This window comes from Triplophysa rosa, linkage group LG2, assembly GCF_024868665.1.
Source record: "Triplophysa rosa linkage group LG2, Trosa_1v2, whole genome shotgun sequence".
NCBI lineage: Eukaryota > Metazoa > Chordata > Actinopteri > Cypriniformes > Nemacheilidae > Triplophysa > Triplophysa rosa.
Genome location: NC_079891.1, coordinates 4,611,437 through 4,637,710, shown reverse-complemented (window position 1 = coordinate 4,637,710; position 26,274 = coordinate 4,611,437). Strand labels below are relative to the sequence as shown.

Here is a 26,274-nt window from a genome sequence, read left to right as displayed (position 1 = left end):
GAAGCTGTGTTGTTCAGCTTTACAGAGCCCAGAGACAACTAGATATGAATCTACAACAAAACATGGCTTATTACCTTAAGTAAGAAAATGCACTGCATTAAAAGTTTTTATTCTTGAATAGCTGGCTTAATAGAAAACAAATAAGCAATAATATGAATAAGTAACTAATTAATACATTAATTTAGAATTTTATCAAAACATATATTTTAAAATGTGTCCGTCATGTTTACGTATATGTCTGACATCCACGACACTCCTCCCATCCGTTCTGTGATTGGGCGTTCGCAAGGATTCCTGGGTAGGGGACTTCAGTGGAGTCTCACTCAATGCGGGCTTCGCCGAAGACTGTCGAGGGCACAAAGGAGGCGCTCGCGAGCAGACTTATGAGCGCTATAAAGACAAATGGGAAACCCTACAGACTCGTAGACTTGGCGAGAACGCGCAATTTAAGTCCACGAGACTGCAAGTGCGCCATTTGGGGCAGGGCCGTTGTCTCATGATGTTTGAGCTCCTCCTCCACAGAGTAAAGTGAAACTGTTAGAGCAGGAGCCATTTTAAGAAGAAATATATAAATCGCAGGAGGAGAGAAAATACAGTGAGTATCACACATCTCATCTGTTTAATCACTGCATTCACTTGTGTATTGATTTTTGACTTATAGTTTACATGTTTATTAGCTCAAGAACCTGAAATGTGGTGTGTTACTGTATATTTATAATCAGGAAGTGTGTTTATGAACACACAACATTAACAAGGGACTTGATTTGTTTTGGCAATTTTATTGTGCAAAATATACACCACAGTCCAAAGTGGTTTTAGACCAAAAGCACGAATGTGTTGGAAATGCTGTTGATGAACTTATTTAAATGAAGTGTGTATTTCTGAGATGACACAACACACAGTTTTATTTTGTTTGCAGGTAGATTCACTCGTCGGGACACTGTGTTCACAATGAGTGTCTCAGGGAATATAAAAAGGTGACGTAGTTTCAAGAGGTTTATATACAAATGTTAACATGTTTTTACAATAATCATAAATGTGTCTATAGTTATGATGGTCTTAGTAAATATAGTTAGTATTGAGAGTAAATGTGTATTTAGTTTGTCGGGCAGATATGACGGATGTCAGATGTTGTAAAAGAAAAATGAGTTTGTTAATTGTGTGTGTGTTGGGGTGTTATGGAGGGGCATATCTAAATAAAAACTGCATAAAAGCTTATAAAAGCATACAGTTGTTGTTTTTGTTGAACAGTTAATAGATGATGTTTCACATTACTGATATCTACTGTACTGTATGTACTCTCTGTTTAATGTTGTTTTAGTTTGACTCGTGGAGAATCTCCTAAACCCAGCTGTGTGTCCATGAAGAGTGATATATCAATGGATCCTCCAATTAACTTCAGTTCAGGAGACTGTGATGATACAGATGTGAGGTGAGAACAGTCTGATGGTTTAGAGAGTAAATCACTTCATCAGTCTTTATTCTCCGAGTGTGTACTCAACGAATGTGTTTTTATTGTGTTTCACTGTATTACCTGATTCATTACTTGTATTGTTTGAATTTTCTCACACGTAAACACATAAATGTGCGGTTTCATTACAGTAACACAACAGATGGATCAAAGTCCTTTAAAGGGAAGTACATGGATGTTTTTCAGGTAGGTGTGTGTATGTGTCTTGATTCTCTTTTGGTTCAAGGGGTAAGGGCCACTTCAAACGAAGATTTTTCGGTACCACACTTCAAACGAAAGGGTATGAAATTTTCCTGCATGATTTCCCTTCGGGGATGTTTTTCAACTCAGACAAAGATGTTGAAAAGACGTCTTTTGGACATACATTTGCATGGTGAGATTTTAGTGATTGTAAAGACTGCAGTGCATGAGCATGGATAACATAATGTTATCGTCCACTGGTGTGAACACAAATATAGATATTTAGAGCCATTGATAAACAGAGTTGCGTCACACTTCGATCTCGCCGCCGCATGGTCACGTGGTTCATGTCTGTTTGAACGGGTTTAAGTGGGACAGACAGTGGTAGCAGCTGTATTAACAGCTATTTTTAAATACCAACACATTATATGCACTGATTACTATGTTGATTACATTTATAGTAATATTTTGTCTGATGAGTGCTAGATAAACTGCATTAATCAGTTTTGTGTGTTTAATTTGACTTCATAATTTAGAATACATTAACAGTATAAATGCATTTTCTCATGCGTCCAAGATCATCAATATATCCCAAAGTTAAATTATGTTAAGACATTTACAAAAAATGCACAAGTAATTTATTAGGGCTATATAATTGATACATTATATAATCGCTTTCCTGTATAGAGCATGGCGTTAGCAACACCAAGGCAGAGGCGGATTAACCATATGGGCAATTGGGCGAGTGCCCAGGGGCACCAAGACTTTAGGGGCACCAAATAAACCCGCAATACAAAATATATATTTTTTATAAATGTACATAAGCACTTGTTTTTAAGACTTAAGTCACGCATTTGCGCTAAATAGGCGTGGCACCATGTGCGGGAATACCCCCACTTCAGATAAAAATGGTTCTGTCCTCCGCACTTTTTCGACACACCTCCGCCAAAATTCCCGCCCATGTTATCTGGTTAGTTACATAGATTTGAGTGAATTAACATTCAGCCAATCACAAGTGAGTGTTATGAGGCGAGTCGTCTTTCGTGTACACTTTAATCTTCAAACAGATGGAAGCGGGAACGGTGCAGAGCGCATTGTTGTAGCGGAGACTAAAAATGCGGGGATTAGCACTGATTAATAAATGTATATATATACATGGCATGCGTCAGATATAAGATGTTAGTGCCGATAATGTATGCTAATAGTACGTGGAGGTAAGGGCACTATTTAAGGTCCAAACTGAAAGTGAAGAACGGTGTCATCACTATAGCAATCAGTTCATATGTGTCCTTTTTAGTGGAGTACACTTTTATCTTAGTACTTATGTGATTGTTTAGTAAGAAGAATATACAGATACTGTGCATAAAAAGAGCGTTTGAATAGCTGTATAGCAGTTAAAATAGTAACAATAACGTTTCATGTTATTTGAATAACCTTGCTATACATTGTAATCTGGTGAATGTCACTTTGGTGAATTAAAGTCCCAATGTCCTGAAAATCTGTACATGGTTCCTTTATCCCCCTATAATGTGAATACATACATGCAAACTATAGTGTGTGTGTGTGTCCCTGTACCCCCATTTTGTGGCACGCACAACATTTACACCTGTTAAAAAAATGTTAGTGATTTTTTTTCACTACATCAAAACCTGAAATGTAACATTACAACAGAAAGCAGGTGCCCCTTAACTACAGTATGTTAAAAATACTTAATAGAAAAGAGTTGTTTTTGTGTTCTGTTCTACAAAAGTGTCATGTTAATGTGTAATTCTTGTAAAATAGTATATTGTAAATTACTGAGTTTCATTCTTATAAAATCTTTTGATATATAACTCTTTTAATGAGTGGATTCTTGCGTGTGAGTTGATGGGGGGCACCTCTGGGGCTGTTGCCCAGGGGCACCATGAGGTCTTAATACGCCTCTGCACCAAGGTCATTGGTTCAACCCAGGTATTGCACATACTCAAAAACATATGTATAGTATAATGCAATATAAGTCGCTTTGGATAAAAGCGTCTGCCAAATGCGTAAATGTAAATGTTTTCATTTAATGAGAAGTCTTCATAAAAAATCATTCAACCACAGACACTAAAGCCACTTTTATTTAGTTTTTTTTTTTCATAAACATCCTTACAATAAAAGTCCAGTTTGACAGAGATTTTTGTCAGAGATTTTTATTTTATCAATTTACAGGCAAATGTGTTTATGAAACACTGAAATGAATGGGCTTCAATGCCATGTTTGGAACTATAGAGCCCACCAGTGGCGTCGCTTTTTAGATGGGCTTTTTAGATGGGCTTTAGCCACTGTAAATTTCTAGCTTAGCCCCCTAAAACATTGTGAGTAATTATATAATTTGTACAGGAATTTGAGATGGCTTTAGTTCACTTTAAAACTCTTATTATGAAAACGGCGGCAGGCTGCATTATTTAGCGCATTCATCAGTTCACAGCGGCACAGAGTGGAGTCAACGTCATAACCAGAGTACAAGTTGTTTGCATTAACATGACATCTGCATCTTTGCCATTCTTTGTTATAAATGCATCTTACATAATATGATGTGGGGGCGATACAAAACCCTTTCCCATCCACTGTAAAAAGTTGTCTGCGTTCACCCCTCGTCACACTAACTAGTTGTTTACCTCCAGCAAAATGAAAGCACGTCACACAAATGACAGCATAGTTTAGAAAACTATCATGATGTTATTGAATCGCACAGAAATTTGTCATTCATGATTTATTTTTCTCCACCTAGTTATAGAGAGCTGACGGTAGTTTTGAGAGCGCCGGAAAGACGACGGGCAGATAGAGTTATAGTTTAGCCTGGTGCGCAGGGCTGGGAAGGTTACTTTCCAAATGCATTTCACTACAGATTACAAAATACATTAAAAAGTAATTTAACCATATTTCGTTAGATTACACACGTTTTGTAACTTAATTTAAATATTTTAGAATACTTTATAATACTAATAAGGTACATAAAACAAAGGGATCATCAAACAGAGGACTTGGCTTTCCGCTACTTCCGCTATAAGTTTTACAGTTTTCCCTAATTAGACATTGTAGTCCACAATTCTAAGAAAAGAAGTCAGAACTGTGAGAAAAAGTCAGAACTGTGAGACGAAAAGTCGCAATTACCTAAAAATTACTTAAACAATAAACTCACAAACAACTATCACACTCATTAAGGACAGTACTAAATAATATTAGCATGCAATTTCTATTAACCCCCGATCCCTCTCATTTTGTTAAAAATATTCAAATTTTGCATATTTGGCAAGGGGTATGAAACTTATGAGCATAACTGCTTTTTATAATGCTTTTGCAGATTGTCAGAGTTAGAGAATCACCAATTTCTGTTTACATGAATTACATGAAGTTACTGTTTATTTTAATGTTAAAATGAAATAAATGACATTAAAATTCCAAGTAATCACTTTGGCAATCTAAAATACTTTTTGGATGTAACTGTACTTTGATTACCACCCTTTTAAAAGTAACTGTAATGAAATACAGTTACTCAAATTTTGTATTTTAAATATGTAACTGTCATGATCCTGCCTCGTCTTGCTTTTCTAGTCTTGTGGCAGGGTCATGACAGCCCCACGTTTTGTGTGGAGGCGCATGGTCATTGTTTGTTTATGATAGCCATGCACTCTCCTGTCTCTTCTTTTGACCTCGCCCCCTCGTTTAGCTTCCCACCAGTGTTTGATTCCCCACACATGCCTATTGTTAATTATTCCGTGTTAGTTTCCCTATTTAATGCTCTTGTGTTTGCTGTCCTGTTTTGCAATGTATTTTACACTTACCTCGTGTCCAGATTCTTGCACTCCCAGTCTTGTCTAGTTCATGAGAAGTGTTTAGTTTAGTTATACTGTCTCTCCCTTGTTTTGCCCCCTTGTGGGAAGTCTTTGTTTTGAAGTTTATCATTGTTCACAACTCAGTTTTTCAATGGCTCTATAATTATTGTCACAATTATTTATATAATGGCCTTTATTTATTGTGATTTAATGTAATTAACTGCATAGCACAATCCATACTTTGACTTTATTTACAGTATAATTGACATTATTAACAGTTCACACAGTTGTGTAGATTTACTTGTAGATGTTTTTCCTCAAATGATGCTCTATAAGACGGTAATTACCTTAAATCAGGCGAAGTTCACAATCCTTAGTCCATGTGCTCCTGCAAGGTGTGGGGGAGGGGAGTTGTGCTTCATTACGCATGCTCAAAAGAACGTCTTCAACATTTTAAGTAATTTTACTTACTTTTTGTTAGTTCTGTCAACTATATATTTTAAAATGTTAACAACAATTAACAATGTCTAGTAAAATCAACATTTTGGCCAAAATTAAGTAAACATACTACCACTTTTCTATTAAAGTATACTATTTGATTTTACAGTGTGCTTTGGATAGAAGTGTTCACGAAATGAACAAATGTAAATTATGTAACAATGTAATAATTGTTGTTTTCTTTTATAGTTCAACTGAAGAGAGATCATCTCCAACAGTATTTAGTTGTGTGTCTATGAAAAGCAGCAAGTCTATTGCTCAACCCATTTATTTTAAAGGTGGAGACTCTTTTGCCGAACAGAGGTGAGGACACTCTTGGTTTAGGACATCAGTCAATTATTTCAGTTTGAGTTGAACAGTATTTTAAGTGTAAGTGATAAATACAGTTGGTTCTCAGAGAGAAATGAGTTTAAATCCTGGTCTAGGTTTTTTATTGACAGCATGTTTTTATTAACCACAGTGACGAACAGACTCGATCAAATTTCTCCAAAAGCAAAAAGAACGTGGAGACTGTTTTCAAGGTTTGTATGTAGGTTTGTATATAGCAGAGCCCCAAGCAGTATTTTAGCCACACTTAAAATAGTGTGAATGTCAGTGCATTTAATAATCAGCACAGAAACACAATGACGATTTTTTTTAAATAATGATGAATCAGGTAAAACATTTAAAGTGAATGTATAAATATTTAGCACAAAAAGTATTTGTTGTTGTTGTTGTTGAAACATAGGAGGTGGAGCACCAAATCATCTCTCTGATAAAGGAAGAGTTAGAGAGTTTTAAGAGACTTCTGATCAGTGTTGGGTAAGTTACTCTGAAAAAGTAATTAATTACTAGTTACTAATTACACATTCGATAATGTAATTAGATTACTGTACAAGTTACTCTCTTCAAAAAGTATTTAATTACTTATTACTAATTACTTTCTATATCCTACATCAACCTTGATGAGTTAAGTGATTCAAGGATAGCATGAAACGGCTCTTTTAATTCATTCAAATAAATAATATAAAACTACATAAAGTATTATTATTAATTACAAATGTGAGAATTATACATTAAAGCACGGATTTTAAAGTTAGACTTTGAATTTTGATGTAAATTCCTCTTCTGCATACACACATATTACACAAAGTATTTAGTTTAATTCCACCAGAAGTAACTGTAATTAAATTACAGAAAAAATAAGAGTAATCCCTTACTTTACTTTTCAAGGGGAAAGTAATTAAATTACAGTAACTAATTACTTAGTAACTAGTTACACCCAACACTGCTTCTCATCCCAGATTACCCATCATGCTCTGATAAAGAGCAGGAAGAAGAGAATGAAGGTGAGAGAAGAGTCAGAGATGGACTCTTAAAGTTCACACTGCACATTCTGAAGAAGATGAACCAGACAGACCTCACAGACATACTAATGAACAGTAAGAGTCATGTGATTTTGACCATAGCCTATAGTTAACAGTAGGTGAAACTGCTGATACTGACAGTTGTTTTATTTAATTTCTCGTTTCTATATCTACAACAGAGCAGTCTGCATTATATCAACAAAAACATAAATCTAGACTAAAATGGAAATTTCAAAACATTAATGAAGGGATATCGAATCAAAGGAGCTCAACACTTTTGAATGAGATCTTCACAGAGCTGTACATCACAGAAGGAGGGCGTGGAGCGGTCAATGATGAACCATGAGGTGAGACAGATTCAGAAGACTTCGTCTAGAAGATCCGAGGCCCAGGAAAGACAGATCAAATGCAATGACATCTTTAAAGCCTTACCTGGACAAGATAAAACCATCAGAAGTGTGCTGACGAAAGGAGTCACTGGAATTGGAAAAACAGTCTCTGTGCAGAAGTTCATTCTGGACTGGGCTGATGGAAAAGCAAATCAGGACATTCACTTCAATTCAATTTTATTTATATAGCGCTTTTCACAATGTGCATTGTTCCAAAGCAGCTTTACAGGAGCAAATAAGAAAAACACAGAAAGGTAAAACACAGCACAGTGCATGGTGTTTATAGACCAAGCAAGATCATTATAATAAATAATATCTAATACATAAATGAATAAATAAGTAATTCACTTCACATTTCCACTTCCATTCAGAGAGCTGAATCTGATCAAGCATAAAAATATCAGTCAATCAGCCAATATCAAGTTCATTTAGATTTCTCAAACAATCCAAGCTTGTTTGATGTGAAAGAATCAGCCTCGGTGGATGTGCTGCTGATCAACCTCATCAAGGGCAATCTGCTTCCTTCTGCTCTGATCTGGATCACATCTCGAACAGCGGCAGCCAGTCAGATTCCTCCTGAATTTGTTGATCAGTTGACAGAGGTACGAGGGTTCAATGACTCTCACAAGGACGAGTATTTCAGGAAGAGGACAAACGATAAGAGTCTGTCTGACAGAATCATCACACACATGAAATCATCCAGAAGTCTGTACATCATGTGCCACATCCCGGTCTTCTGCTGGATTTCAGCAGAGGTGGACGAAGTACACAACTTCCTTACTTGAGTGAAAGTACAGATACTACTGGTCAAATATTACTCCACTACAAGTAAAAGTTGTAAAGACAGATTCTTACTTGAGTAAAAGTACAGAAGTACGTGCTTTTAAAAGTACTCAAGTATTAAAAGTAAATTTCCTTTATGTCAGTTGTGCATTGTTTTATTGTCGTATACCTTGTGCCTCTGAAGCAACCTACTGAATACACAGAGTAGCTCACAGTATCAGTTGTATTAAACGAGTAGTTCACTTCAAAATTTGCCCCCATTGACTTTCCATAGTAGTTTTTATTCCTACTATGGAAAGTCAATGGGGGCAAATTTTGCAGTGAGCAACTCCTTTAAGAGCTTTATATGTTTAGCACACATATGTTTAGTTTAGATATAATCCTTTATGATCATTTAGCCTAATTATCCTCATTAGCCCCCCAGGCCTATATGTATTTATGAGCAGTGTTCTTTTATTTTGTATATTCCCTTAACCAGTTTTAGCAGCAATTTACCAGTAAGTAATAAGGTTCTTGTAAATAGTAAAGTGTAGAAGCCATGTGTTCGTTGGATTTATTACCATTTGTATTACCGTAATTTAACTACAAACATACTGTAAACTATAGCTAGTATAATGAACTATGTTCATTATATGTTTAGTTGCTGTGGTTTTACTAAAGATTATTAATTGGAGTATGGTTCCCATATATAGAAAATGGTAAATATGTTGATACTGTGGTTTTACTGCAAATACCATCCCTGCTAAAAAAAACAATGAATTTTTGAATTAGAATGAGATTTTTAAATTAAATTCCTCTTTGTAGTGTGTTTTGGGTTTTATTCCAATAGGATTTACCATCCCACCAATAGAATCCATCACATACAAGTAGACAACAAGTATCCATAGTACAAGTCCCATTATAACCATTAAATCCATTACATTTTATGTTGTATTTTGGGCAGGGTTCTATTGTTTTTATTTCAACAGGAATACTTCAACTATAGTTACTTCAGTAAAAACATCATTCATTCTCCAAATCGCTTTAAATGATATAGCAGCAGATCAGAAGTTAACACGCACGTGTAGCTCAAGGTGTATGTGATGCTTATTTACCGTTTAGCCGTTATGCCGATCATTTTCATGACAATGTTTCTACGATCTTTGACTGATCGTAACCCACAGATGATTACACCACACTTTAACATGTGCCTTTTTCCTCTTTTAATGTTCTATTTGCCTTTTCAGAGCGCTATCAACGATGTAGCAGCGCCTACGTTTACATTAGTTTAGCGGGGAAGATCCCAGAGTTGCCAGATTTGCGTTAAAAAAATCTGCCAAATGGCCATTCAAAGCTTGCCGGAAAACCGCGAGCTTAGAAAAACTGAAATACTTGGCAACAGTAAAAGGTCCTGGCAGATCGCAAGCCAGATAAATTGCGCACACAGGAAACCCCGCTGCATAGAAACCATTTTCTACTTTTGGACCTTTTTATAAATGTAGTGGAGTAAAAAGTATGATATTTGTCTTTCAAATGTAGTGAAGTTAAAATACAATACTCAGAAAAAATAATACTCAAGTAAAGTACAGATACTCAAAAAGTGTACTTAAGTACAGTACTCAGGTAAATTTACTTCGTTACTGTCCACCTCTGGATTTCAGCCACGGTTCTAGAGGGAATGTTGAGTGAAGCAGAGACTGCAGAGATCCCCAAGACTCTCACTCAAATGTTCACACACTTTCTGATGTTTCAGATGCAACAAAGGAGTGAGAAATACCACGGAAAATATGAAATTGATCCTAACCAGACAAGAGAGATCGTGTTCTCGCTGGGAAAACTGGCTTTTCAACAGCTGGAGAAAGGGAACCTGATCTTCAACGAGGAGGATCTGAGAGAGTGTGGCATTGATGTGAGAGAAGCATCAGTGTATTGAGAGGTTTGTACTCAGATCTTTAGACAGGAGTTTGGACTGAACCTCAGGAAGGATTACAGCTTTGTGCATCTGAGTTTACAGAAGTTTTTCGCCGCTTTATTCAAGTTTCTGTTTGTTTGTCAAGACAAAGAAAGCCAGTCAGATATATCAGCTTTCCTTAAGAGTGAAGTGGACAGGGCGTTACAGAGCGACAATGGAGATCGGGACCTTTTCTTGCGTTTTCTTCTGGGTCTTTCCCAAGAATCTAGTAAGGATCTTCTGCGATGCTTACTGACACAAACAGTATGCAGCGTTGACACGCAGTAAATAGTCAAGTACATTAAACAGAAGATCAGGGAGAATCCCTCTCCATAAATCCATCAATCTCTTCCACTGTCTGAATGAACTGAATGAACATTCTCTAGTGCAAGAAATCCAAACATACCTGAGCAGAACGCGTGACAGACAACAATCTATTGTTACATTGACTCCATCTCAATGGTCGGCTCTTGTGTTTGTGCTCCTGAACTCAGAAGAGGAGCTGGATGAGTTCAAGCTGTGTAAATATGATCCATCAGAAAAATGTCTTCTGAAGCTGCTGCCAGTGGTCAAAGCATCTAGAAAAGCTATGTATGTATTTGCTTTTTTTATGAATTACTTAAATGATGTGCTTAGATGTGAAAATGTAATGCTGTCATGGTTTAATTGAAATATTTGAATGCAAGGAACCTAAACATACAAATATGAGATTTATTCATGAATTCTGTGAGATTTTAGGTTTGTGTTTATGGTTAATGTTCTGATACTATTGTGTTTTTCTAGTCTGAGTAATTGTTCAGCTCTTGTCTCTGTTCTCAAGTCAAACACCTCAATTCTGAGATAACTGAATTTGAGTTACAATAATCTGCAAGATTCAGGAGTGAAGCTGCTCTCTGCTGGACTGGAGAATCCAAACTGTAAACTGGAGACATTACAGTATATGTCATGTTTCATTTACGCTTTACATGTTTACATAATTCATTTTCAGTATAATCATATTTGGCAAAAACCTGAATTTCAACATAAATTACTGTATTTTAAAAGTAATAAATGCTAAAAGTATTTTCAGTGACTTTTCCTAGACAGGTTTGGTTCAGGAGTTTTATGCAACCAAAAGTATGCAAAATGGCAATGGCATTTTAGCCGATTGGCGAGACTTGCCCCATCATTATGAATGAATATGACCTTAGCTTGCTGATGGAGGGTCACTGTCCTGTCGAGTTTAGTCTGTTAACATCAGTTAATGCACAATGGACTAACTTACATACTGTACGGCATTACCTAATGTTAACAAACATTAATAAATGCTTAAAAACTATACTACTGATTGTTAGTTCATGTTATACATTTAACAGTGTTAACAAATACAACCTTATTGTAAAGTGTTACCATTTTGAATCTCTTTCTAGATTGTCCAAATGCAGCATTACAAACAAAGGCTATATAGATCTGGCTTTATCTCTGAAGTCAAACCTCAAGTACTTAAAAGAGCTGAATCTGAGTGATAATAAACCCACAGACAAAGGAATGCAGCATCTCTCTGATCTACTAAAGGACCCACATTGTAAACTGGAGATACTAGGGTGAGTCTATACTTTTGTTACTTTTATGCCATTGATTAAATAGTTAAGGTTAATTTATTCAGGTATATTCCACAAAAAACTATCCTTAAAAACTACTCAAAAATAATATGTGTAATAGTATTACCATCATTTTTTAAAGTAAATAGCATGTAAACAGTTTGAAGAGTTTGGTTCCAAAAGTGATTAACGCCATTTTTAAAAAAGTTTCCGCCAAAATCAGTATAGTATCAGGTCGGTATTGAAAAGTCACTTTTTAATTTTACGCAAATGCGATATCCGCCGTGTTATTCTGTCATGTTTTCTCCCTTTCTTTCCAAACCACAATATGCAGTCTCACTTCTCTGCAGAGCAGTGTTGCCAGATCTCGCGAGGCAAATAAGCAACCAAGCCTGTGAAAACAAGCCCAAAACAAGTGACTTTTTCTACGGAACCCATAGGTTCCGGACAATGACTACAAGAGGGAGTTAAACCACCTTTTAACATTATTTAACATTAGAAAATTGATGGGATATCAAATACCCTACTGATGTACCAAATAAATATCATCCTGAATTCATAAATTCTTTATTTATTATTGCAGGGACTGCAGAATATCCCATTTTTAAATAACTACCAGAAGCAGGAGCAATTATTGACAATCTTAGTGTGCAGAAATTGGCTCCTGCTCTGATAAACAAATGATTGAGTTAGAAAATACTTAAATAAACTAAACTGGTTTAAAAACCATTCCAGTCAAAATCATTTGAACACGTGAGGATGAGGCTTGGTCTAAAACATTTTTCTTAAGACTCTATTTGTTTCGCGAGATCTGGCAACACTGCTCATAACCCTTTGGCCTCATATATATATAAAGAATAACACCACCATTATCTTTCAAGTTGCTTCAGATACCAAGGTGCAAATTAAACATATTAACAACATAACAATTTGTCTGAACTGAACCTATGAAATATCTGAAAATATCTTAAATATCCTGAAACATTCAACATGTTTTAGTTCTTCATCCAGACGTTCTTGATGGCCCACATTCAAACAAGAAAATAACAAAACCATATAAATAATAAAAACAAACATTTAAAAAACTTGTGTGAAATGAGAATGTAACTATCCATGTAACTTGTCTCGGGCATTTGTTCTTCAAAAACTCTCCTACAGTCCACCGTAAATCGCGCGTATTTTCATTTCTGGTTTCTGCCGGTTACCAGAAAAAACAGATTGCCCTGCTCTGCCTCTGATTGGGTCCGTGTAGGTCCGTGTATCATCTGATCATTTGATTATTCCATTCAATATAACAAACGGAAAAAGAAAAAAACAGTCGATATTTCGTTTTTCCGTTATTCTGTATGCACAAAAATAAAAAAACGATGTTTTTCTTCTTATTTCATCTTGAAACGGGAAATCCAATAAATAAATAAACCAAAACCAAATAACGACCTTAATTACTGTTTTTCTCATTTTTTGGTGATGTTGCACGGATTTCTGCGCGCGCGAGCGTGGCAGCGCGCCTAGAGCTCTTCACGAATCTCGCGATCGATCAATTATCATTTACAATGGCTTCACTCGAGCTGTACATGTTTCATATTCATCAAATGTTTTTAAATAATATGACATATCACGAGATATCGGAAAAGAGGCTCTCTGGGGAATGTAATGATAGTGGTTTTGTTAAGTAGTGGCAACCCTGTCGAGTATATATCTGCGCATGTGCAGAGGTACGGGGCAGGCTAATAGTGTGGCGTGGTGGCAGCACGCCACTGGGAACACTGTCAATAAACTAATCGACTTTAGGATTCAATTGATCTGCAGTGTTGTGTTTATTGGCACCTCGACTACGACACACTGCAACATTATTATGGTCCCTCAGTGAGGCAGGCTCTGGCATGTTACCTAAAAACAGTAGCCTAAACTGATGTAATGTAATAGTGCAAATGACTACATAAAAACCTCACAGTTTCAACACAAACTGAACATCTTTTATGAATTGCTCTATTGCAGGACAGTAGTTTTAGCTGGGGGAACCTAATGAACTTGGTTGAGTGAGGTTACGGGGGATGTTCCCATCACAATTTATAAATTACAAAAGTACTTTATGGATTTACACCTTTGCTGCTGCAAGCCAGCTACTTAATTGTTTACTTAAATGTCACATATTAAAAGCAATAATGCTAACAAACTTCGACTGTAAGCTCTGGAAAGTGTTGTATGTGAACGTTAGGCATTGTTCTAGGCAAATCCTGCCAAATTTAAATAAATAAATTAAACGATGAAAATGAAAACCAGATTAGCAATTTCATTATACACAACTGCGTGCACAATATGTGCCAAAATGAAAAATAAAATGAAATTATTTTATTTTCATTTTCATTTTTACACTGACAATGCGTTGTCCCTGTCAAATTGAAAAAGAAAATACAATTGGTGATTTGACATTTCATTTTCACTAAAATCTCGAGGCAAGACTGCCAATTTGAAAATGAAAAGACAAATGTGAAAAATAAATTGTAAAAACATTTTTACAAAGGTTTTATTAATGTTCACGCAATAATACTGACACAATTCAAATTAAAATGTAAACTTTGATTTTCATTTTATTTGATTTTATCTTCTCTTTTATTTCATTTTCGTTTTCATTTTCTTTTTCTTGTTCACAGTCATGCAAATTACATGTTAATTAGTGGGTGTGGACAAGCGTCTGCATTACTGGGAACGCCCACAAAAAACGTCATATCCGTTTATTCGAACGAAGGTGTGTAGACCTTGTCAGGCGCTTGGCCTTAGCGCTTTGTAATGATGACGGTGACTGTGCCTGGTGCAATACCGAAAATTGTTGTGTGGTGTACTGCATCTCTGATAAGTTAACAGACGAACAAACTAAAGCATTGGAGAGCCCGTATCTCTAGCGTGCCCTGAAACATGCCGGAGCGCGATTGTCCCCACTCCGCCGCTGACCTGCTCTTACACTGTACATTACCATCCGCACCCGAGCACGCTATCATCATTACACTGTGACTGCTTTTAAGAAAACATCAACGAAGCGATCTTTCTCAGCACAATAGAATCCATCGTAATGTTCGGTTTGAGGTTGATAAGATGTGTTTAACCTCACGCGCGCTGTGCGCAGACCAATTCGCTTATGGTATCACAAGAGCGGCTCATATGTGTTTAAATCAGCCCCGCTACTTCATTCATTATGATTATGAGCCAATCGTTATACAAAGTGCTGCACTATGTTATGAATGCATGTTTTAAATGATGCGCCTGTTTAAATTCCTTGTTCAGCTGTCATGGCAAAAAACATCTAATACGCACAGCACTATTACACTGCGTTCCAAATTATTATGCAAATTGGATTTAAGTGTCTTAAACATTTAATTTTATATTGTTCAATTAAACTTATGGATGGTATTGTGTCTCAGTGCTCTTTGGATCACTGAAATCAATCTCAGACACCTGTGATAAGTAGTTTGCCAGGTGAGCCCAATTAAAGGAAAACTACTTAAGAAGGACGTTCCACATTATTAAGCAGGCCACAGGTTTCAAGCAATATGGGAAAGAAAAAGGATCTGTCTGCTGCCGAAAAGCGTCAAATAGTGCAATGTCTTGGACAAGGTATGAAAACATTAGATATTTCACGAAAACTTAAGCGAGATCATCGTACTGTGAAGACATTTGTGGCTGATTCAGAGCACAGAAGGGTTCGTGCAGATAAAGGCAGAATGAGGAAGGTTTCTTCCAGACAAATTCATCGGATTAAGAGAGCAGCTGCAAAAATGCCATTGCAAAGCAGCAAACAGGTATTTGAAGCTGCTGGTGCCTCGGGAGTCCCGAAAACCTCAAGGTGTAGGATCCTCCAGATGCTTGCAGTTGTGCATAAACCTACTATTCGGCCACCCCTAACCAATGCTCACAAGCAGAAACGGTTGCAGTGGGCCCACACATACATGAAGACTAATTTTCAAACAGTCTTGTTTACTGATGAGTGCCGTGCAACCCTGGATGGTCCAGATGGATGGAGTAGTGGATGGTTGGTGGATGGCCACCATGTCCCAACAAGGCTGCGACGTCAGCAAGGAGGTGGCGGAGTCATGTTTTGGGCTGGAATCATGGGGAGACAGCTGGTGGGCCCCTTTAGGGTCCCTGAAGGTGTGAAAATGAACTCTGCAAGGTATGTAGAGTTTCTGACTGAGCACTTTCTTCCATGGTACAAAAAGAAGAACCATGCCTTCCGTAGCAAAATCATCTTCATGCATGACAATGCACCATCTCATGCTGCAAAGAATACCTCTGTGTCATTGGCTGCTATGGGCATAAAAGGAGAGAAACTCATGGTGTGGCCACCATCCTCCCCTGACCTCAACCCTATTGAGAACCTTTGGAGCATCCTCAAGCGAAAGATCTATGATGGTGGGAGGCAGTTAGCATCAAAACAGCAGCTCTGGGAGGCTATTCTGACATCCTGCAAAGAAATTCAATCAGAAACTATCCAAAAACTCACAAGTTCAATGGATGCAAGAATTGTGAAGGTGATATCAAAGAAGGGGTCCTATGTTAACATGTAACTTGCCCTGTTAGGATGTTTTTGATTGAAATAGCTTTTGATTTCAGTAAATATGACCTCCTAATGCTGCAAATTCAACAAATGACCATTTTCAGTTTTTTACAACCTATGAAATGTTTTCAAACTCTGTTGTGCATAATAATTTGGAACAGTGCATTTTGAGTTTTTCATTTTTTAAATAAATACTGTTGTCAGTGGGAGGTTTGTTCAATAAAATTCCAAATGTACCCTAACTGTTGATTACTTGAAAATTATACTGACTGTCATTTGCATCGACAAATTAGGAAAACCAGAGAAAGATATCATTTGCATAATAATTTGGAACCCAGTGTAATTGATTCGAATGGGGGTTTTTTTGTCCCACGGCGCGGTGACACAGGCCTGGACTTATAAGTGTTGTAGGTATTAGATGTTTTTTGGTATGACAGCTGAACTTCAAGGAATTTAAACAGGCGCATCATTTATGCAATATCACACATGCAATTTTACACGTGCAGACTGAAGTGAGTCTGCACGTGTAAAAAGAAAACATGGAGCAGTTCAGATTACCAACCCCATTAGTCCTGTCGGGAAATACAGGCGAGAATTGGAGGAGATGGATACAACGATTCAACATTTACATGACTGCTTCAGGATCAGACTCGAAAAGTGAAAAGGTACAAATTGCCATTCTACTACACGCGCTAGGCGAAGAGGCCTTGGAGGTGTACAATTCGCTGACGATCGAGCCAGAGGGAGAGAATTAAACAATGCATGATATTGTATCTGCTCTGGAGAAGTATTGCTTGCCGAAAAAGAATGTTGTATTTGAGAGGCATCAATTCTGGGCTTACCCCATGCCTGATTCAGTATCTATCGATAAATACGTGACGGATCTAAAACAAAAAAGCAAAGACTGAGTTTGGCTCAGCGGAATCCGACATGTTAAGAGATAAGTTAGTGTTTAGCATCAATGATCAGCGTCTAAAGGAAAGACTACTGAGAGAAGTGAACTTAACTCTTGAAAAAACTGTGGACATTTGCAGAGCAGCAGAAGCAGCAAAAACACAGATCCAAGCAATGGGTGAGCAAAATAAAACTGTTCATGCTATTAAAAAGAAAACAGGATATACTAAGCATAACAAGAGGTTTGAAAGAACGTCGACACAACAGCAAAAAGCAAATGTGGGTACGTTTAATTGCAAGAAGTGTGGTAAATCTCATCTACCTCGACAATGTCCAGCCTTCGGAGCCACGTGTCATGCCTGCGAAAAACGCAATCACTTTGCCTCGGTGTGCAGATCTGAAAACAAGGATACACAAACAAAACAAAAAAGGAATGTCACTGTTCATTCATTGTTCATCGGATCAGTAAAACTAAAAAAGATCACTGACTCGACAGAGAAAGCATGGTACACAGCCATAGACATTGGAAATGTATCAGTGAAGTTCAAATTGGACTCGGGGGCAGAAGCAAACATTCTACCTTTGGACATTTACCAATCCGTAAAAGGAGCAGGGTTGTTGCAACCTACTTCGACCATGCTGTTGGCATATGGAGGGACAAGACTGAAGCCATAGGGTTTGGCCACGTTGCAGTGCATCACACCCAGGGTGCAAGCTTGCTTACCTTTCTACATAACGAGACACTCATCGACACCAATACTTGGTAAGGAAGCATGTGAACGGATGCACCTATTGAAAAAAGTGGACACTGTCGTAAACAACTGCGCAACCTCCAAAGAAGAGCTGATGTCTCAGTATCCCACAGCTTTTGAAGGACTTGGTCAGTTTCCGAGTGAACACCATATACATGTGGATCCCAAAGCAATCCCTGTCATCCATGGCTACAGAAAAATTCCCCTAGCAGTGATGGGCAAACTGAAGAGCACACTGGACCGTCTATTGCAGGAAGATGTTATAGCACCAGTCACTTAACCTACACCTTGGGTTAACAGCCTTGTAGTCACAGAAAAGAAAAATGGGACATTACAAGTATGCTTGGATCCCCGCGACCTAAATAAAGCTGTTCTTCGCCAACACTTCTCTATCCCAACGACCGAAGACGTCCTGTGTAAACTGGCTGGAAAGAAAATCTTCTCCATCTTAGATGAAAAGAATGGTTACTGGCAAATCAAGCTCGACACAGAATCCTCCCTGCTATGTACATTCAACACGCCGTGGGGTTGGTACAGATTCAAACGTCTGCCTTTTGGAGTCAAGTCTGCTAGTGAAGTGTTCCAGCAGCACAATACTGAAGTGTTCGGGGACATAGAAGGTGTGCATATTGTAGCTGACGATATGATCGTCGCAGCTACCACAGAACAGGAACACGATACAGTTATTGCTAAAATCATGGAGAGGGCGATACAACACAATGTGAAATTCAACCCTGACAAGATACAGTACAAAGTGAACAATGTACATTTTATGGGACATGTGATTACCCCACAGGGTGTGAAAGCAGATGATGGCAAGACACAGGCTGTGATACGAATGTCAGCGCCCACAGACAGACACGCATTGCAGCGCCTCTTGGGCATGATAAGATATCTTGCTCCATTTATTCCAGGTGAGGCTTCACTCACAGCACCTCTCAGACAACTTTTGAGAAAAGACATTGTTTTCCAGTGGCAACCAGAACACGAGGTGGAATTGCTGGCACTTAAGACGGCATTGACCAGCACACCAGTTCTCAGGTACTACGACCCCAACACGATGCTCACCATTCAAATAGACGCGTCCAAAGATGGTTTAGGATCATGTCTGGTGCAGGATGGACAGCCGATAGCGTATGCATCCCGCGCATTGACAGACACGGAGCAAAACTACGCTCAGATTGAAAAGAGCTACTTGCGATTGTATTCGCCACCAAAAAGTTTCATCAGTATGTGTACGGACGTGATATAAAGGTACAGTCAGACCACAAGCCATTGGAGGCCATTTTCAAGAAATCACTGAGTAAAGCACCAGCAAGACTCCAACGTATGCTTTTACTGCTACAGAAATACAGCCTCAATGTTCAATACACGCCAGGGAAGGACATGTTAATTGCAGATGCCCTGTTGCGAGCTGTCGCCGACGGTCAACGGACGTGTGCGGAAGATTTCAGTGAAGAAAGAGTTGTATATGCGCTTGAAGCAACAGAGGCTCTCAGTGAAGAAATGCTAAAGCAGCTTAAAGAAGCCACTGCAAGAGACAGTACACTACAGTTGCTCATGAAAACACAAAGGAGCGGCTGGCCCACACGCAGAAAGCAACTCGATCTTTCAATACATCAGTATTGGCCTGTTAGACACACTGTGTCTGTACAGGACAACATATTGTTGGTATCGGACAGGATTTTGATTCCAGTGTCAATGAGAGCAGAGATGCTGCAGAAACTACACATCTCGTACCAAGGAATGCAACGCACAAAATCACATGCCAGAAAGTTTCTCTATTGGCCGTGTATGACAAAGCACATAGAACAAATGGTCGAGTCATGTTCAACCTGCCAACAGTACCAGCCCAAGAACCAGAAAGAGCCGCTCATACCTCACGATATTCCTGAGCTCCCATGGTTAAAAGTAGCTGCTGACATCTTCGAAATCAGAGGTCAGTCATTCCTTCTAGTTGTCGACTATATGTCAAAGTATCCTGAGGTAATGAACATCAAAGACAAGACGGCACGTACAGTAATTGAAAAGCTGAAAGCGGTGTATGCAAGACATGGCATCCCAAAAGAATTAGTGTGTGACCACGTACCATTTGCAAGCTACGAAATGAAGAACTTTGCTGCAGAATGGGGCATTAAACTGACACATTCCAGTCCAGGTTACCCACAATCAAACGGACTAGCGGAAAGAACAATCAAAACTGTCAAACATGTTTTGAAAAAAGCAGGACAATCAGGGCAGGATCATCACCTTGCTCTACTCTCGCTGAGGAATACTCCAATCACAGGTATGTCCTATGCTCCATCTCAGGTCCTAATGGGAAGAGTTCTCAGAAGTACCATCCCAGCATCCAGCGAAGTTTTACGACCTACCACTACCAGAGATGTTCACCAGACGCTGGAAAGTCTGCAGAAGAAACAGGAGTGTTATTACAACGAACGAGCGAAACCCCTGACAGAGTTACATGCTGGAAACACAGTTCACATTGAAACGGACAGAGGGTGGAAACCGGGTCTCATCATTTCAAAACGAGGTGAACCAAGATCATACAATGTCATCAATGCTGCAGGAAAACAGAACAGAAGCAACAGGCGCCACCTGAGGAAAACTGTTCATAAAAGCACAGAGTTGTTTGAGCCTGCACATGAGCCTGATGACGATACACACTGTCAGATCTCAGAGCCACAGGAGGTAGCAGGACAGTCTGTACAGCAAAGTCCAGATCGAGTCTCACACAAATGCAACACAACTACCACCAGAAGCGGTCGGGTTGTGAAAGCTCCAGTGAAGTTTAAAGACTATTGCATGACTTCAATAGACTAACCTATGGTGGTCTGAGAATCCATTACAGATGGTATTAATGTGAAATAAATATGCCTAAGCTTTAAAATGCCAATTTGGTAATACATTTAGAGTAAATGAGAAAAATGTGTTTGTTTTACAGAGTTTGGTATCTGTGATAAGTGCACATAATCTGTTTGCACTGATGTTGTTCTGACTATTAATGTCATTGGGAAAAGGGGGGATGTGGTGTATTATGCAAGTGCATATACATGTTATCCCCACTAGGGGGCTGCAAGGGTCATTGGTGTGCCTGTCACTGGAATGAGTGAGAATGTTGTTATGTGTGCTAATGGCAGCACGAGATACTTGTTGATGTGTTCCAATAAAGATGTCAACTTGAGACATAACCTCGGGGCACAAAGTTCTTATTTACCACTCATAAAGAAGTGAGTATACAACAAACAAACTGAACATCTTTTATGAATTACTCTATAGCAGGACAGTAGTTTTATCTGGGGGAACCTAATGAACTCGGTTGAGTGAGGTTACGGGGGGAGGGGCTGTTTGAATCACATAACTTATAAATTACAAAAGTAATTTATGGATTTACACCTTTGCTGCTGCAAGCCAGCTGTGGCTACTTAATTGTTTACTTAAATGTCACATATTAAAAGCAATAATGCTAACAAACTTCGACTGTAAGCTCTGGAAAGTATTGTATGTGAACGGCATTGTTCAATATATATATTTGAAATATTTTCCACAGTGATGTCCTCCTCTCTCAGTGTGACTCTTTTAGTGGGAGTGAAAAGTACAAACAAAGCATATGCAAATGCATTCATTTCGAGCTTCGCAAGTTCCCATGCACTTGATCCCGGTAAGCGGCGGTACATTGCGCATGCGCAAAGCGCGCGCGCGCAGAAGACCCTGGGAAATCACCCAAAAATGAAAAAAACTATAATTAGGGTCGTTATTTCGTTTTGGTTTATTTATTTATTGAATTTCCCTTTTAAGGCTGAAATAAGAAGAAAAACATCGTTTTTTATTTTTGTGCATGCGGAAAAACGAAATATCGACTGTTTTTTTCTTTTCCCGTTTGTTATATTGAATGGAATAATCAAAGATCAGATAATACACGGACCTGATTGGCTAGTACTCGTTGCCATCTGGGTCAGAGCCAATTAGAAGCAGGACGTGGGTGGGAAAAAACTCTGCTGTCTCCTGTGTGTATGGGGAAAGGGGAGGGACAGAGGGAACAGGCAAGACAAACTCCTACGTTTATAACATATAAAAGTTAGAAAATATCTGCTTGACAACTTATTATGGAGTTGGGAACAAGCCCAAATAATCAACGACACTTAAGAAACAAGCCCAAAAAAAACGCGACCCGCGACTACCAATATTTGTAAGCGAGTTTACAGAAAAACAAGTCCAAAGTCGCTTATAATTAAGCGGACTTGGCAACACTGCTGCAGAATGCGATATATACGCTCAACCAATCACAGCACACCATTCCACGCATTGTAAACAGTAATGGCGGCGCTCTGAATACAGTCGGCTCCTAATTTCCCTGATCTACTTTGTGTTCAACAAACAAACAAAAAAATGAATAATTTTGACGGCATTGATGAACCTGTGCTGGTTTCTGCGGTGGGGAAGAAACGTAAACCATCGAAATCTAATCATTTACGTGAGGAGATTAAGAAGACGAGGCACTAATTTATAGCATTAAAAAGATGACCCGTTGAATTCTTTTTAGGAGCGATGACTGATTGAATGTATGTTTAGTCCAGTGCCTGTATGTAAGATTAGTATTGTATTGAGTTCAGAGGCTGTCATATGTAGATCAACTCAATTTGTTGTGTATTTTCAATAGTTTCAATATGAAAAATAACTTTTATATTGATTCAATGGATTTATTGCATTTTTTTAATTGTCATGGATTTGTTGCATTTGGGGGAAAAAATGAACAGTTGTTATAATAAATCTTTTAAAATCAAAATCTGGATTTGAATTTTTTATGTTACTAGAACCTAAAGATGCAATGTGAAACTTTGAAACAGAAAATAGTGGTTTTCATCTTGCCACTTTCTTTGTAAAGAAAACGCATTTTTACTCAAAATGGATTTATAGCGTTTTGGAACCAAACTCTTCATTTTTACAGTGTAGTGAAATAAATGGGAATCTGACATTTCTATTCATATTCATAGAACATTAAAGGTCACTGTCAATGGTTAACATCAGCAATAGTGGGTGTGGTTGCTTGTGTATGCATTTTTGTGAAATAAGGTTAAAAGTTATACGATACATTTCACAACTGCAGTTTTAAAGTTATCTTAATGATTAAGCCAGATGCTTTTCAGTAAAATAATTGTGCCGCCTTGTTTGTGTCTAGGTTGTCAAACTGTAGCCTCTCAGAGAAAGACTGTTCTGCTTTAGCCTCAGCTCTGAAATCAAACCCGTCACACCTGAAAGAACTGAATCTGAATTGGAATAGACCTGGAGATTCAAGAAAGCTGCTCTCTGCTCTGCTGAAGGATCCACGATGTAAACTGGAGAAACTACTTAAGTGTAACTATGACACTGTCTGTAACTTTTATCAATCATGTTTTATTCACTGTGTGATGTTTTATTAAATTATGTTTTTAACATTAAATTATTAAATTATTTGTCCATGTATATTGCAATTATATTTCCGCTATATTCATTCTGCCACACCAAAAATTCTCCCCGCCACGGCTGCAGCTTTTGAGTGATGCCGTGTTTCCAATTCAGTTCCAATTTTTCCCGCCGTAGTTGTAATAACAAAATCTCTGTGCTGTTTTATATCGTTCTTTAGGCAAAGCATTTATATTCACAGTCAACACATGCAGGGCGTGCCGCGAGTCTCTAACTTACAAACTCTTTCACTGGATGTAACAAGTTTTCCAACCTCTTTAGTGACTTTTGTTCAGAAAAAACTTATAGCGACAAACCTAGTAAATGAGAATGGCTTTATTGGGCAATATGTTATATTAAAATACAGAATGTTCAGAGTTTAGAAGTGAAACAGCTCTAAAGTTGCAACTCAAATACGATGTAATGATGTCACAAATGTGTTAATTAGCACGTGACGTCATTCAGCATCACAGTTCCTCAACATCCTGAGGAAACACAGGTTCCTGGCTGGTGTAATGCTTGAGTATAATGTATCATGACTCTCTGCAGGTTGTCTTGCTGTAGTATTAAAGAGGAAGGTTGTGCCGCTCTGGCTTCAGCTCTGAGATCAAACCAAAAGTTTGCAAAATGGCAATGGCAAAAAGCTATTTGAAATGTGGACTCATTGGACCAAAAACAGACAAGACACAAAGAGGTTCCCGTCTTTGAGGAACATTGTTCTAAAAGTGCTAAATCTGTTAGCCGATTGGCGAGACTTGCCCCATCATTATGAATGAATATGACTTTAGCCTGCTGATGGAGGGTCACTGTCCTGTCGAGTTTAGTCTGTTAACATCAGTTAATGCACAATGGACTAACTTACATACTGTACAGCGTTACCTAATGTTAACAAACATTAATGAATGCTTAAAAACTATACTACTGATTGTTAGTTCATGTTATACATTTAACAGTGTTAACAAATACAACCTTATTGTAAAGTGTTACCATTTTGAATCTCTTTCTAGATTGTCCAAATGCAGCATTACAAACAAAGGCTATATAGATCTGGCTTTATCTCTGAAGTCAAACCTCAAGTACTTAAAAGAGCTGAATCTGAGTGATAATAAACCCACAGACAAAGGAATGCAGCATCTCTCTGATCTACTAAAGGACCCACATTGTAAACTGGAGATACTAGGGTGAGTCTAACCAACACTTTTGTTACTTTTATGCCATTGATTAAATAGTTAAGGTTAATTTATTCAGGTATATTCCACAAAAAACGATCCTTAAAAACTACTCAAAAATAATATGTGTAATATTGTTACCATCATTTTTTAAAGTAAATAGCATGTGAACAGTTTGAAGAGTTTGGTTCCAAAACGTGATAAACGCCATTTTTTTAAAAATTTCCGCCAAAATCAGTATAGTATCAGGTCGGTATTGAAAAGTCATGAATTCAGAAAATGAATAATTTTGACGGCATTGATGAGCCTGTGCTGGTTTCTGCGGTGGGGAAGAAACGTAAACCATCGAAATCTAATCATTTACGTGAGGAGATTAAGAAGACGAGGCACTAATTTATAGCATTAAAAAGATGACCCGTTGAATTCTTTTTAGGAGCGATGACTGATTGAATGTATGTTTAGTCCAGTGCCTGTATGTAAGATTAGTATTGTATTGAACTCACTTTGTTGTGTATTTTCAACAGTTTCAATATAAAAAATAACTTTTATATTGATTCAATGGATTTATTGCATTTAAAAAAAATTGTCATGGATTTTTTGCATTTTGGGGGAAAATGATCAGTTTTCATAATAAATCTTTCAAAATCTGGATTTTAATTTTTTATGTTACTAGAACCTTAAGATGCTATGTGAAACTTTGAAACAGAAAATAGTGGTTTTCATCTTAACTTTCTTTGTAACGAAAACATTTTTACTCAAATTAATCAGAATGGATTTATAGCGTTTTGGAACCAAACTCTTCAAATATGCAGCCGCATATTTATATAATGTAAAACAGAAATAAATATGGAAAAAAGTAATGTTGCTAACTCGTAAGAGTGTTTACCTTCACATTAATTTGCATTACAAACTGTTAGATTTATATTAAAAAATTCACTTAAATTACAGATTAGCCTAACGTTATACAGTATGTAACGTTTATTGGAATCCAATCTAATCATGATCTGGATAATACGATTCTTCAAACGCACCTGTTGTTGATGATTAGTATATATGGATTAAATTGTCTGGGATCATTGCACGCACACGCACTGTTTGGAAAGGCAGCATATATCGATAGAACAACCAGTGATCAGCAGTGCTGCTATTAACTGGTTGTTACGTCAAAAGACGTAGTTAAGTCTATTTTTTTTACCGCTGCTTGAAGATTATGACAAATTTAAAACTTTTTTTAAATGTCAGGAACACTTCAAACGATGCACAGACAGATTATTTTCAGAGATATTTATTACATTTTAAAGCAGTTGTAAACTGAAGTTGTATAAATTAACTTTTAGTTTTTTTTAATAATTTTTTTTAGTGGTTAATTGCAATGAGATTGTGTTTCCCCCCACAAAATAAAGTGTTTTATACCCATTAGTATTCACTGCATAGGATACTGAGGAAAGTGTCTGGAGGACTGTCCATTTCAATAACATTCCTTAAATT

At 37.6% G+C, this 26,274-nt stretch overlaps 1 long non-coding RNA gene and 1 pseudogene across 1 annotated transcript; both read left to right on the top strand.

Annotated features, from left to right (window-relative positions):
• The first annotated feature begins 338 nt into the window (after window positions 1–338).
• LOC130568905 (uncharacterized) lies at window positions 339–5,759 on the top strand. Its single transcript, XR_008964766.1, has 4 exons — window positions 339–595; window positions 920–977; window positions 1,322–1,432; window positions 1,603–5,759. It is a non-coding gene; the product is annotated as an uncharacterized LOC130568905 (long non-coding RNA).
• Window positions 5,760–5,974: 215 nt separating this feature from the next.
• LOC130546088 (NACHT, LRR and PYD domains-containing protein 12-like) lies at window positions 5,975–24,662 on the top strand (annotated as a pseudogene).
• Window positions 24,663–26,274: the final 1,612 nt, after the last annotated feature.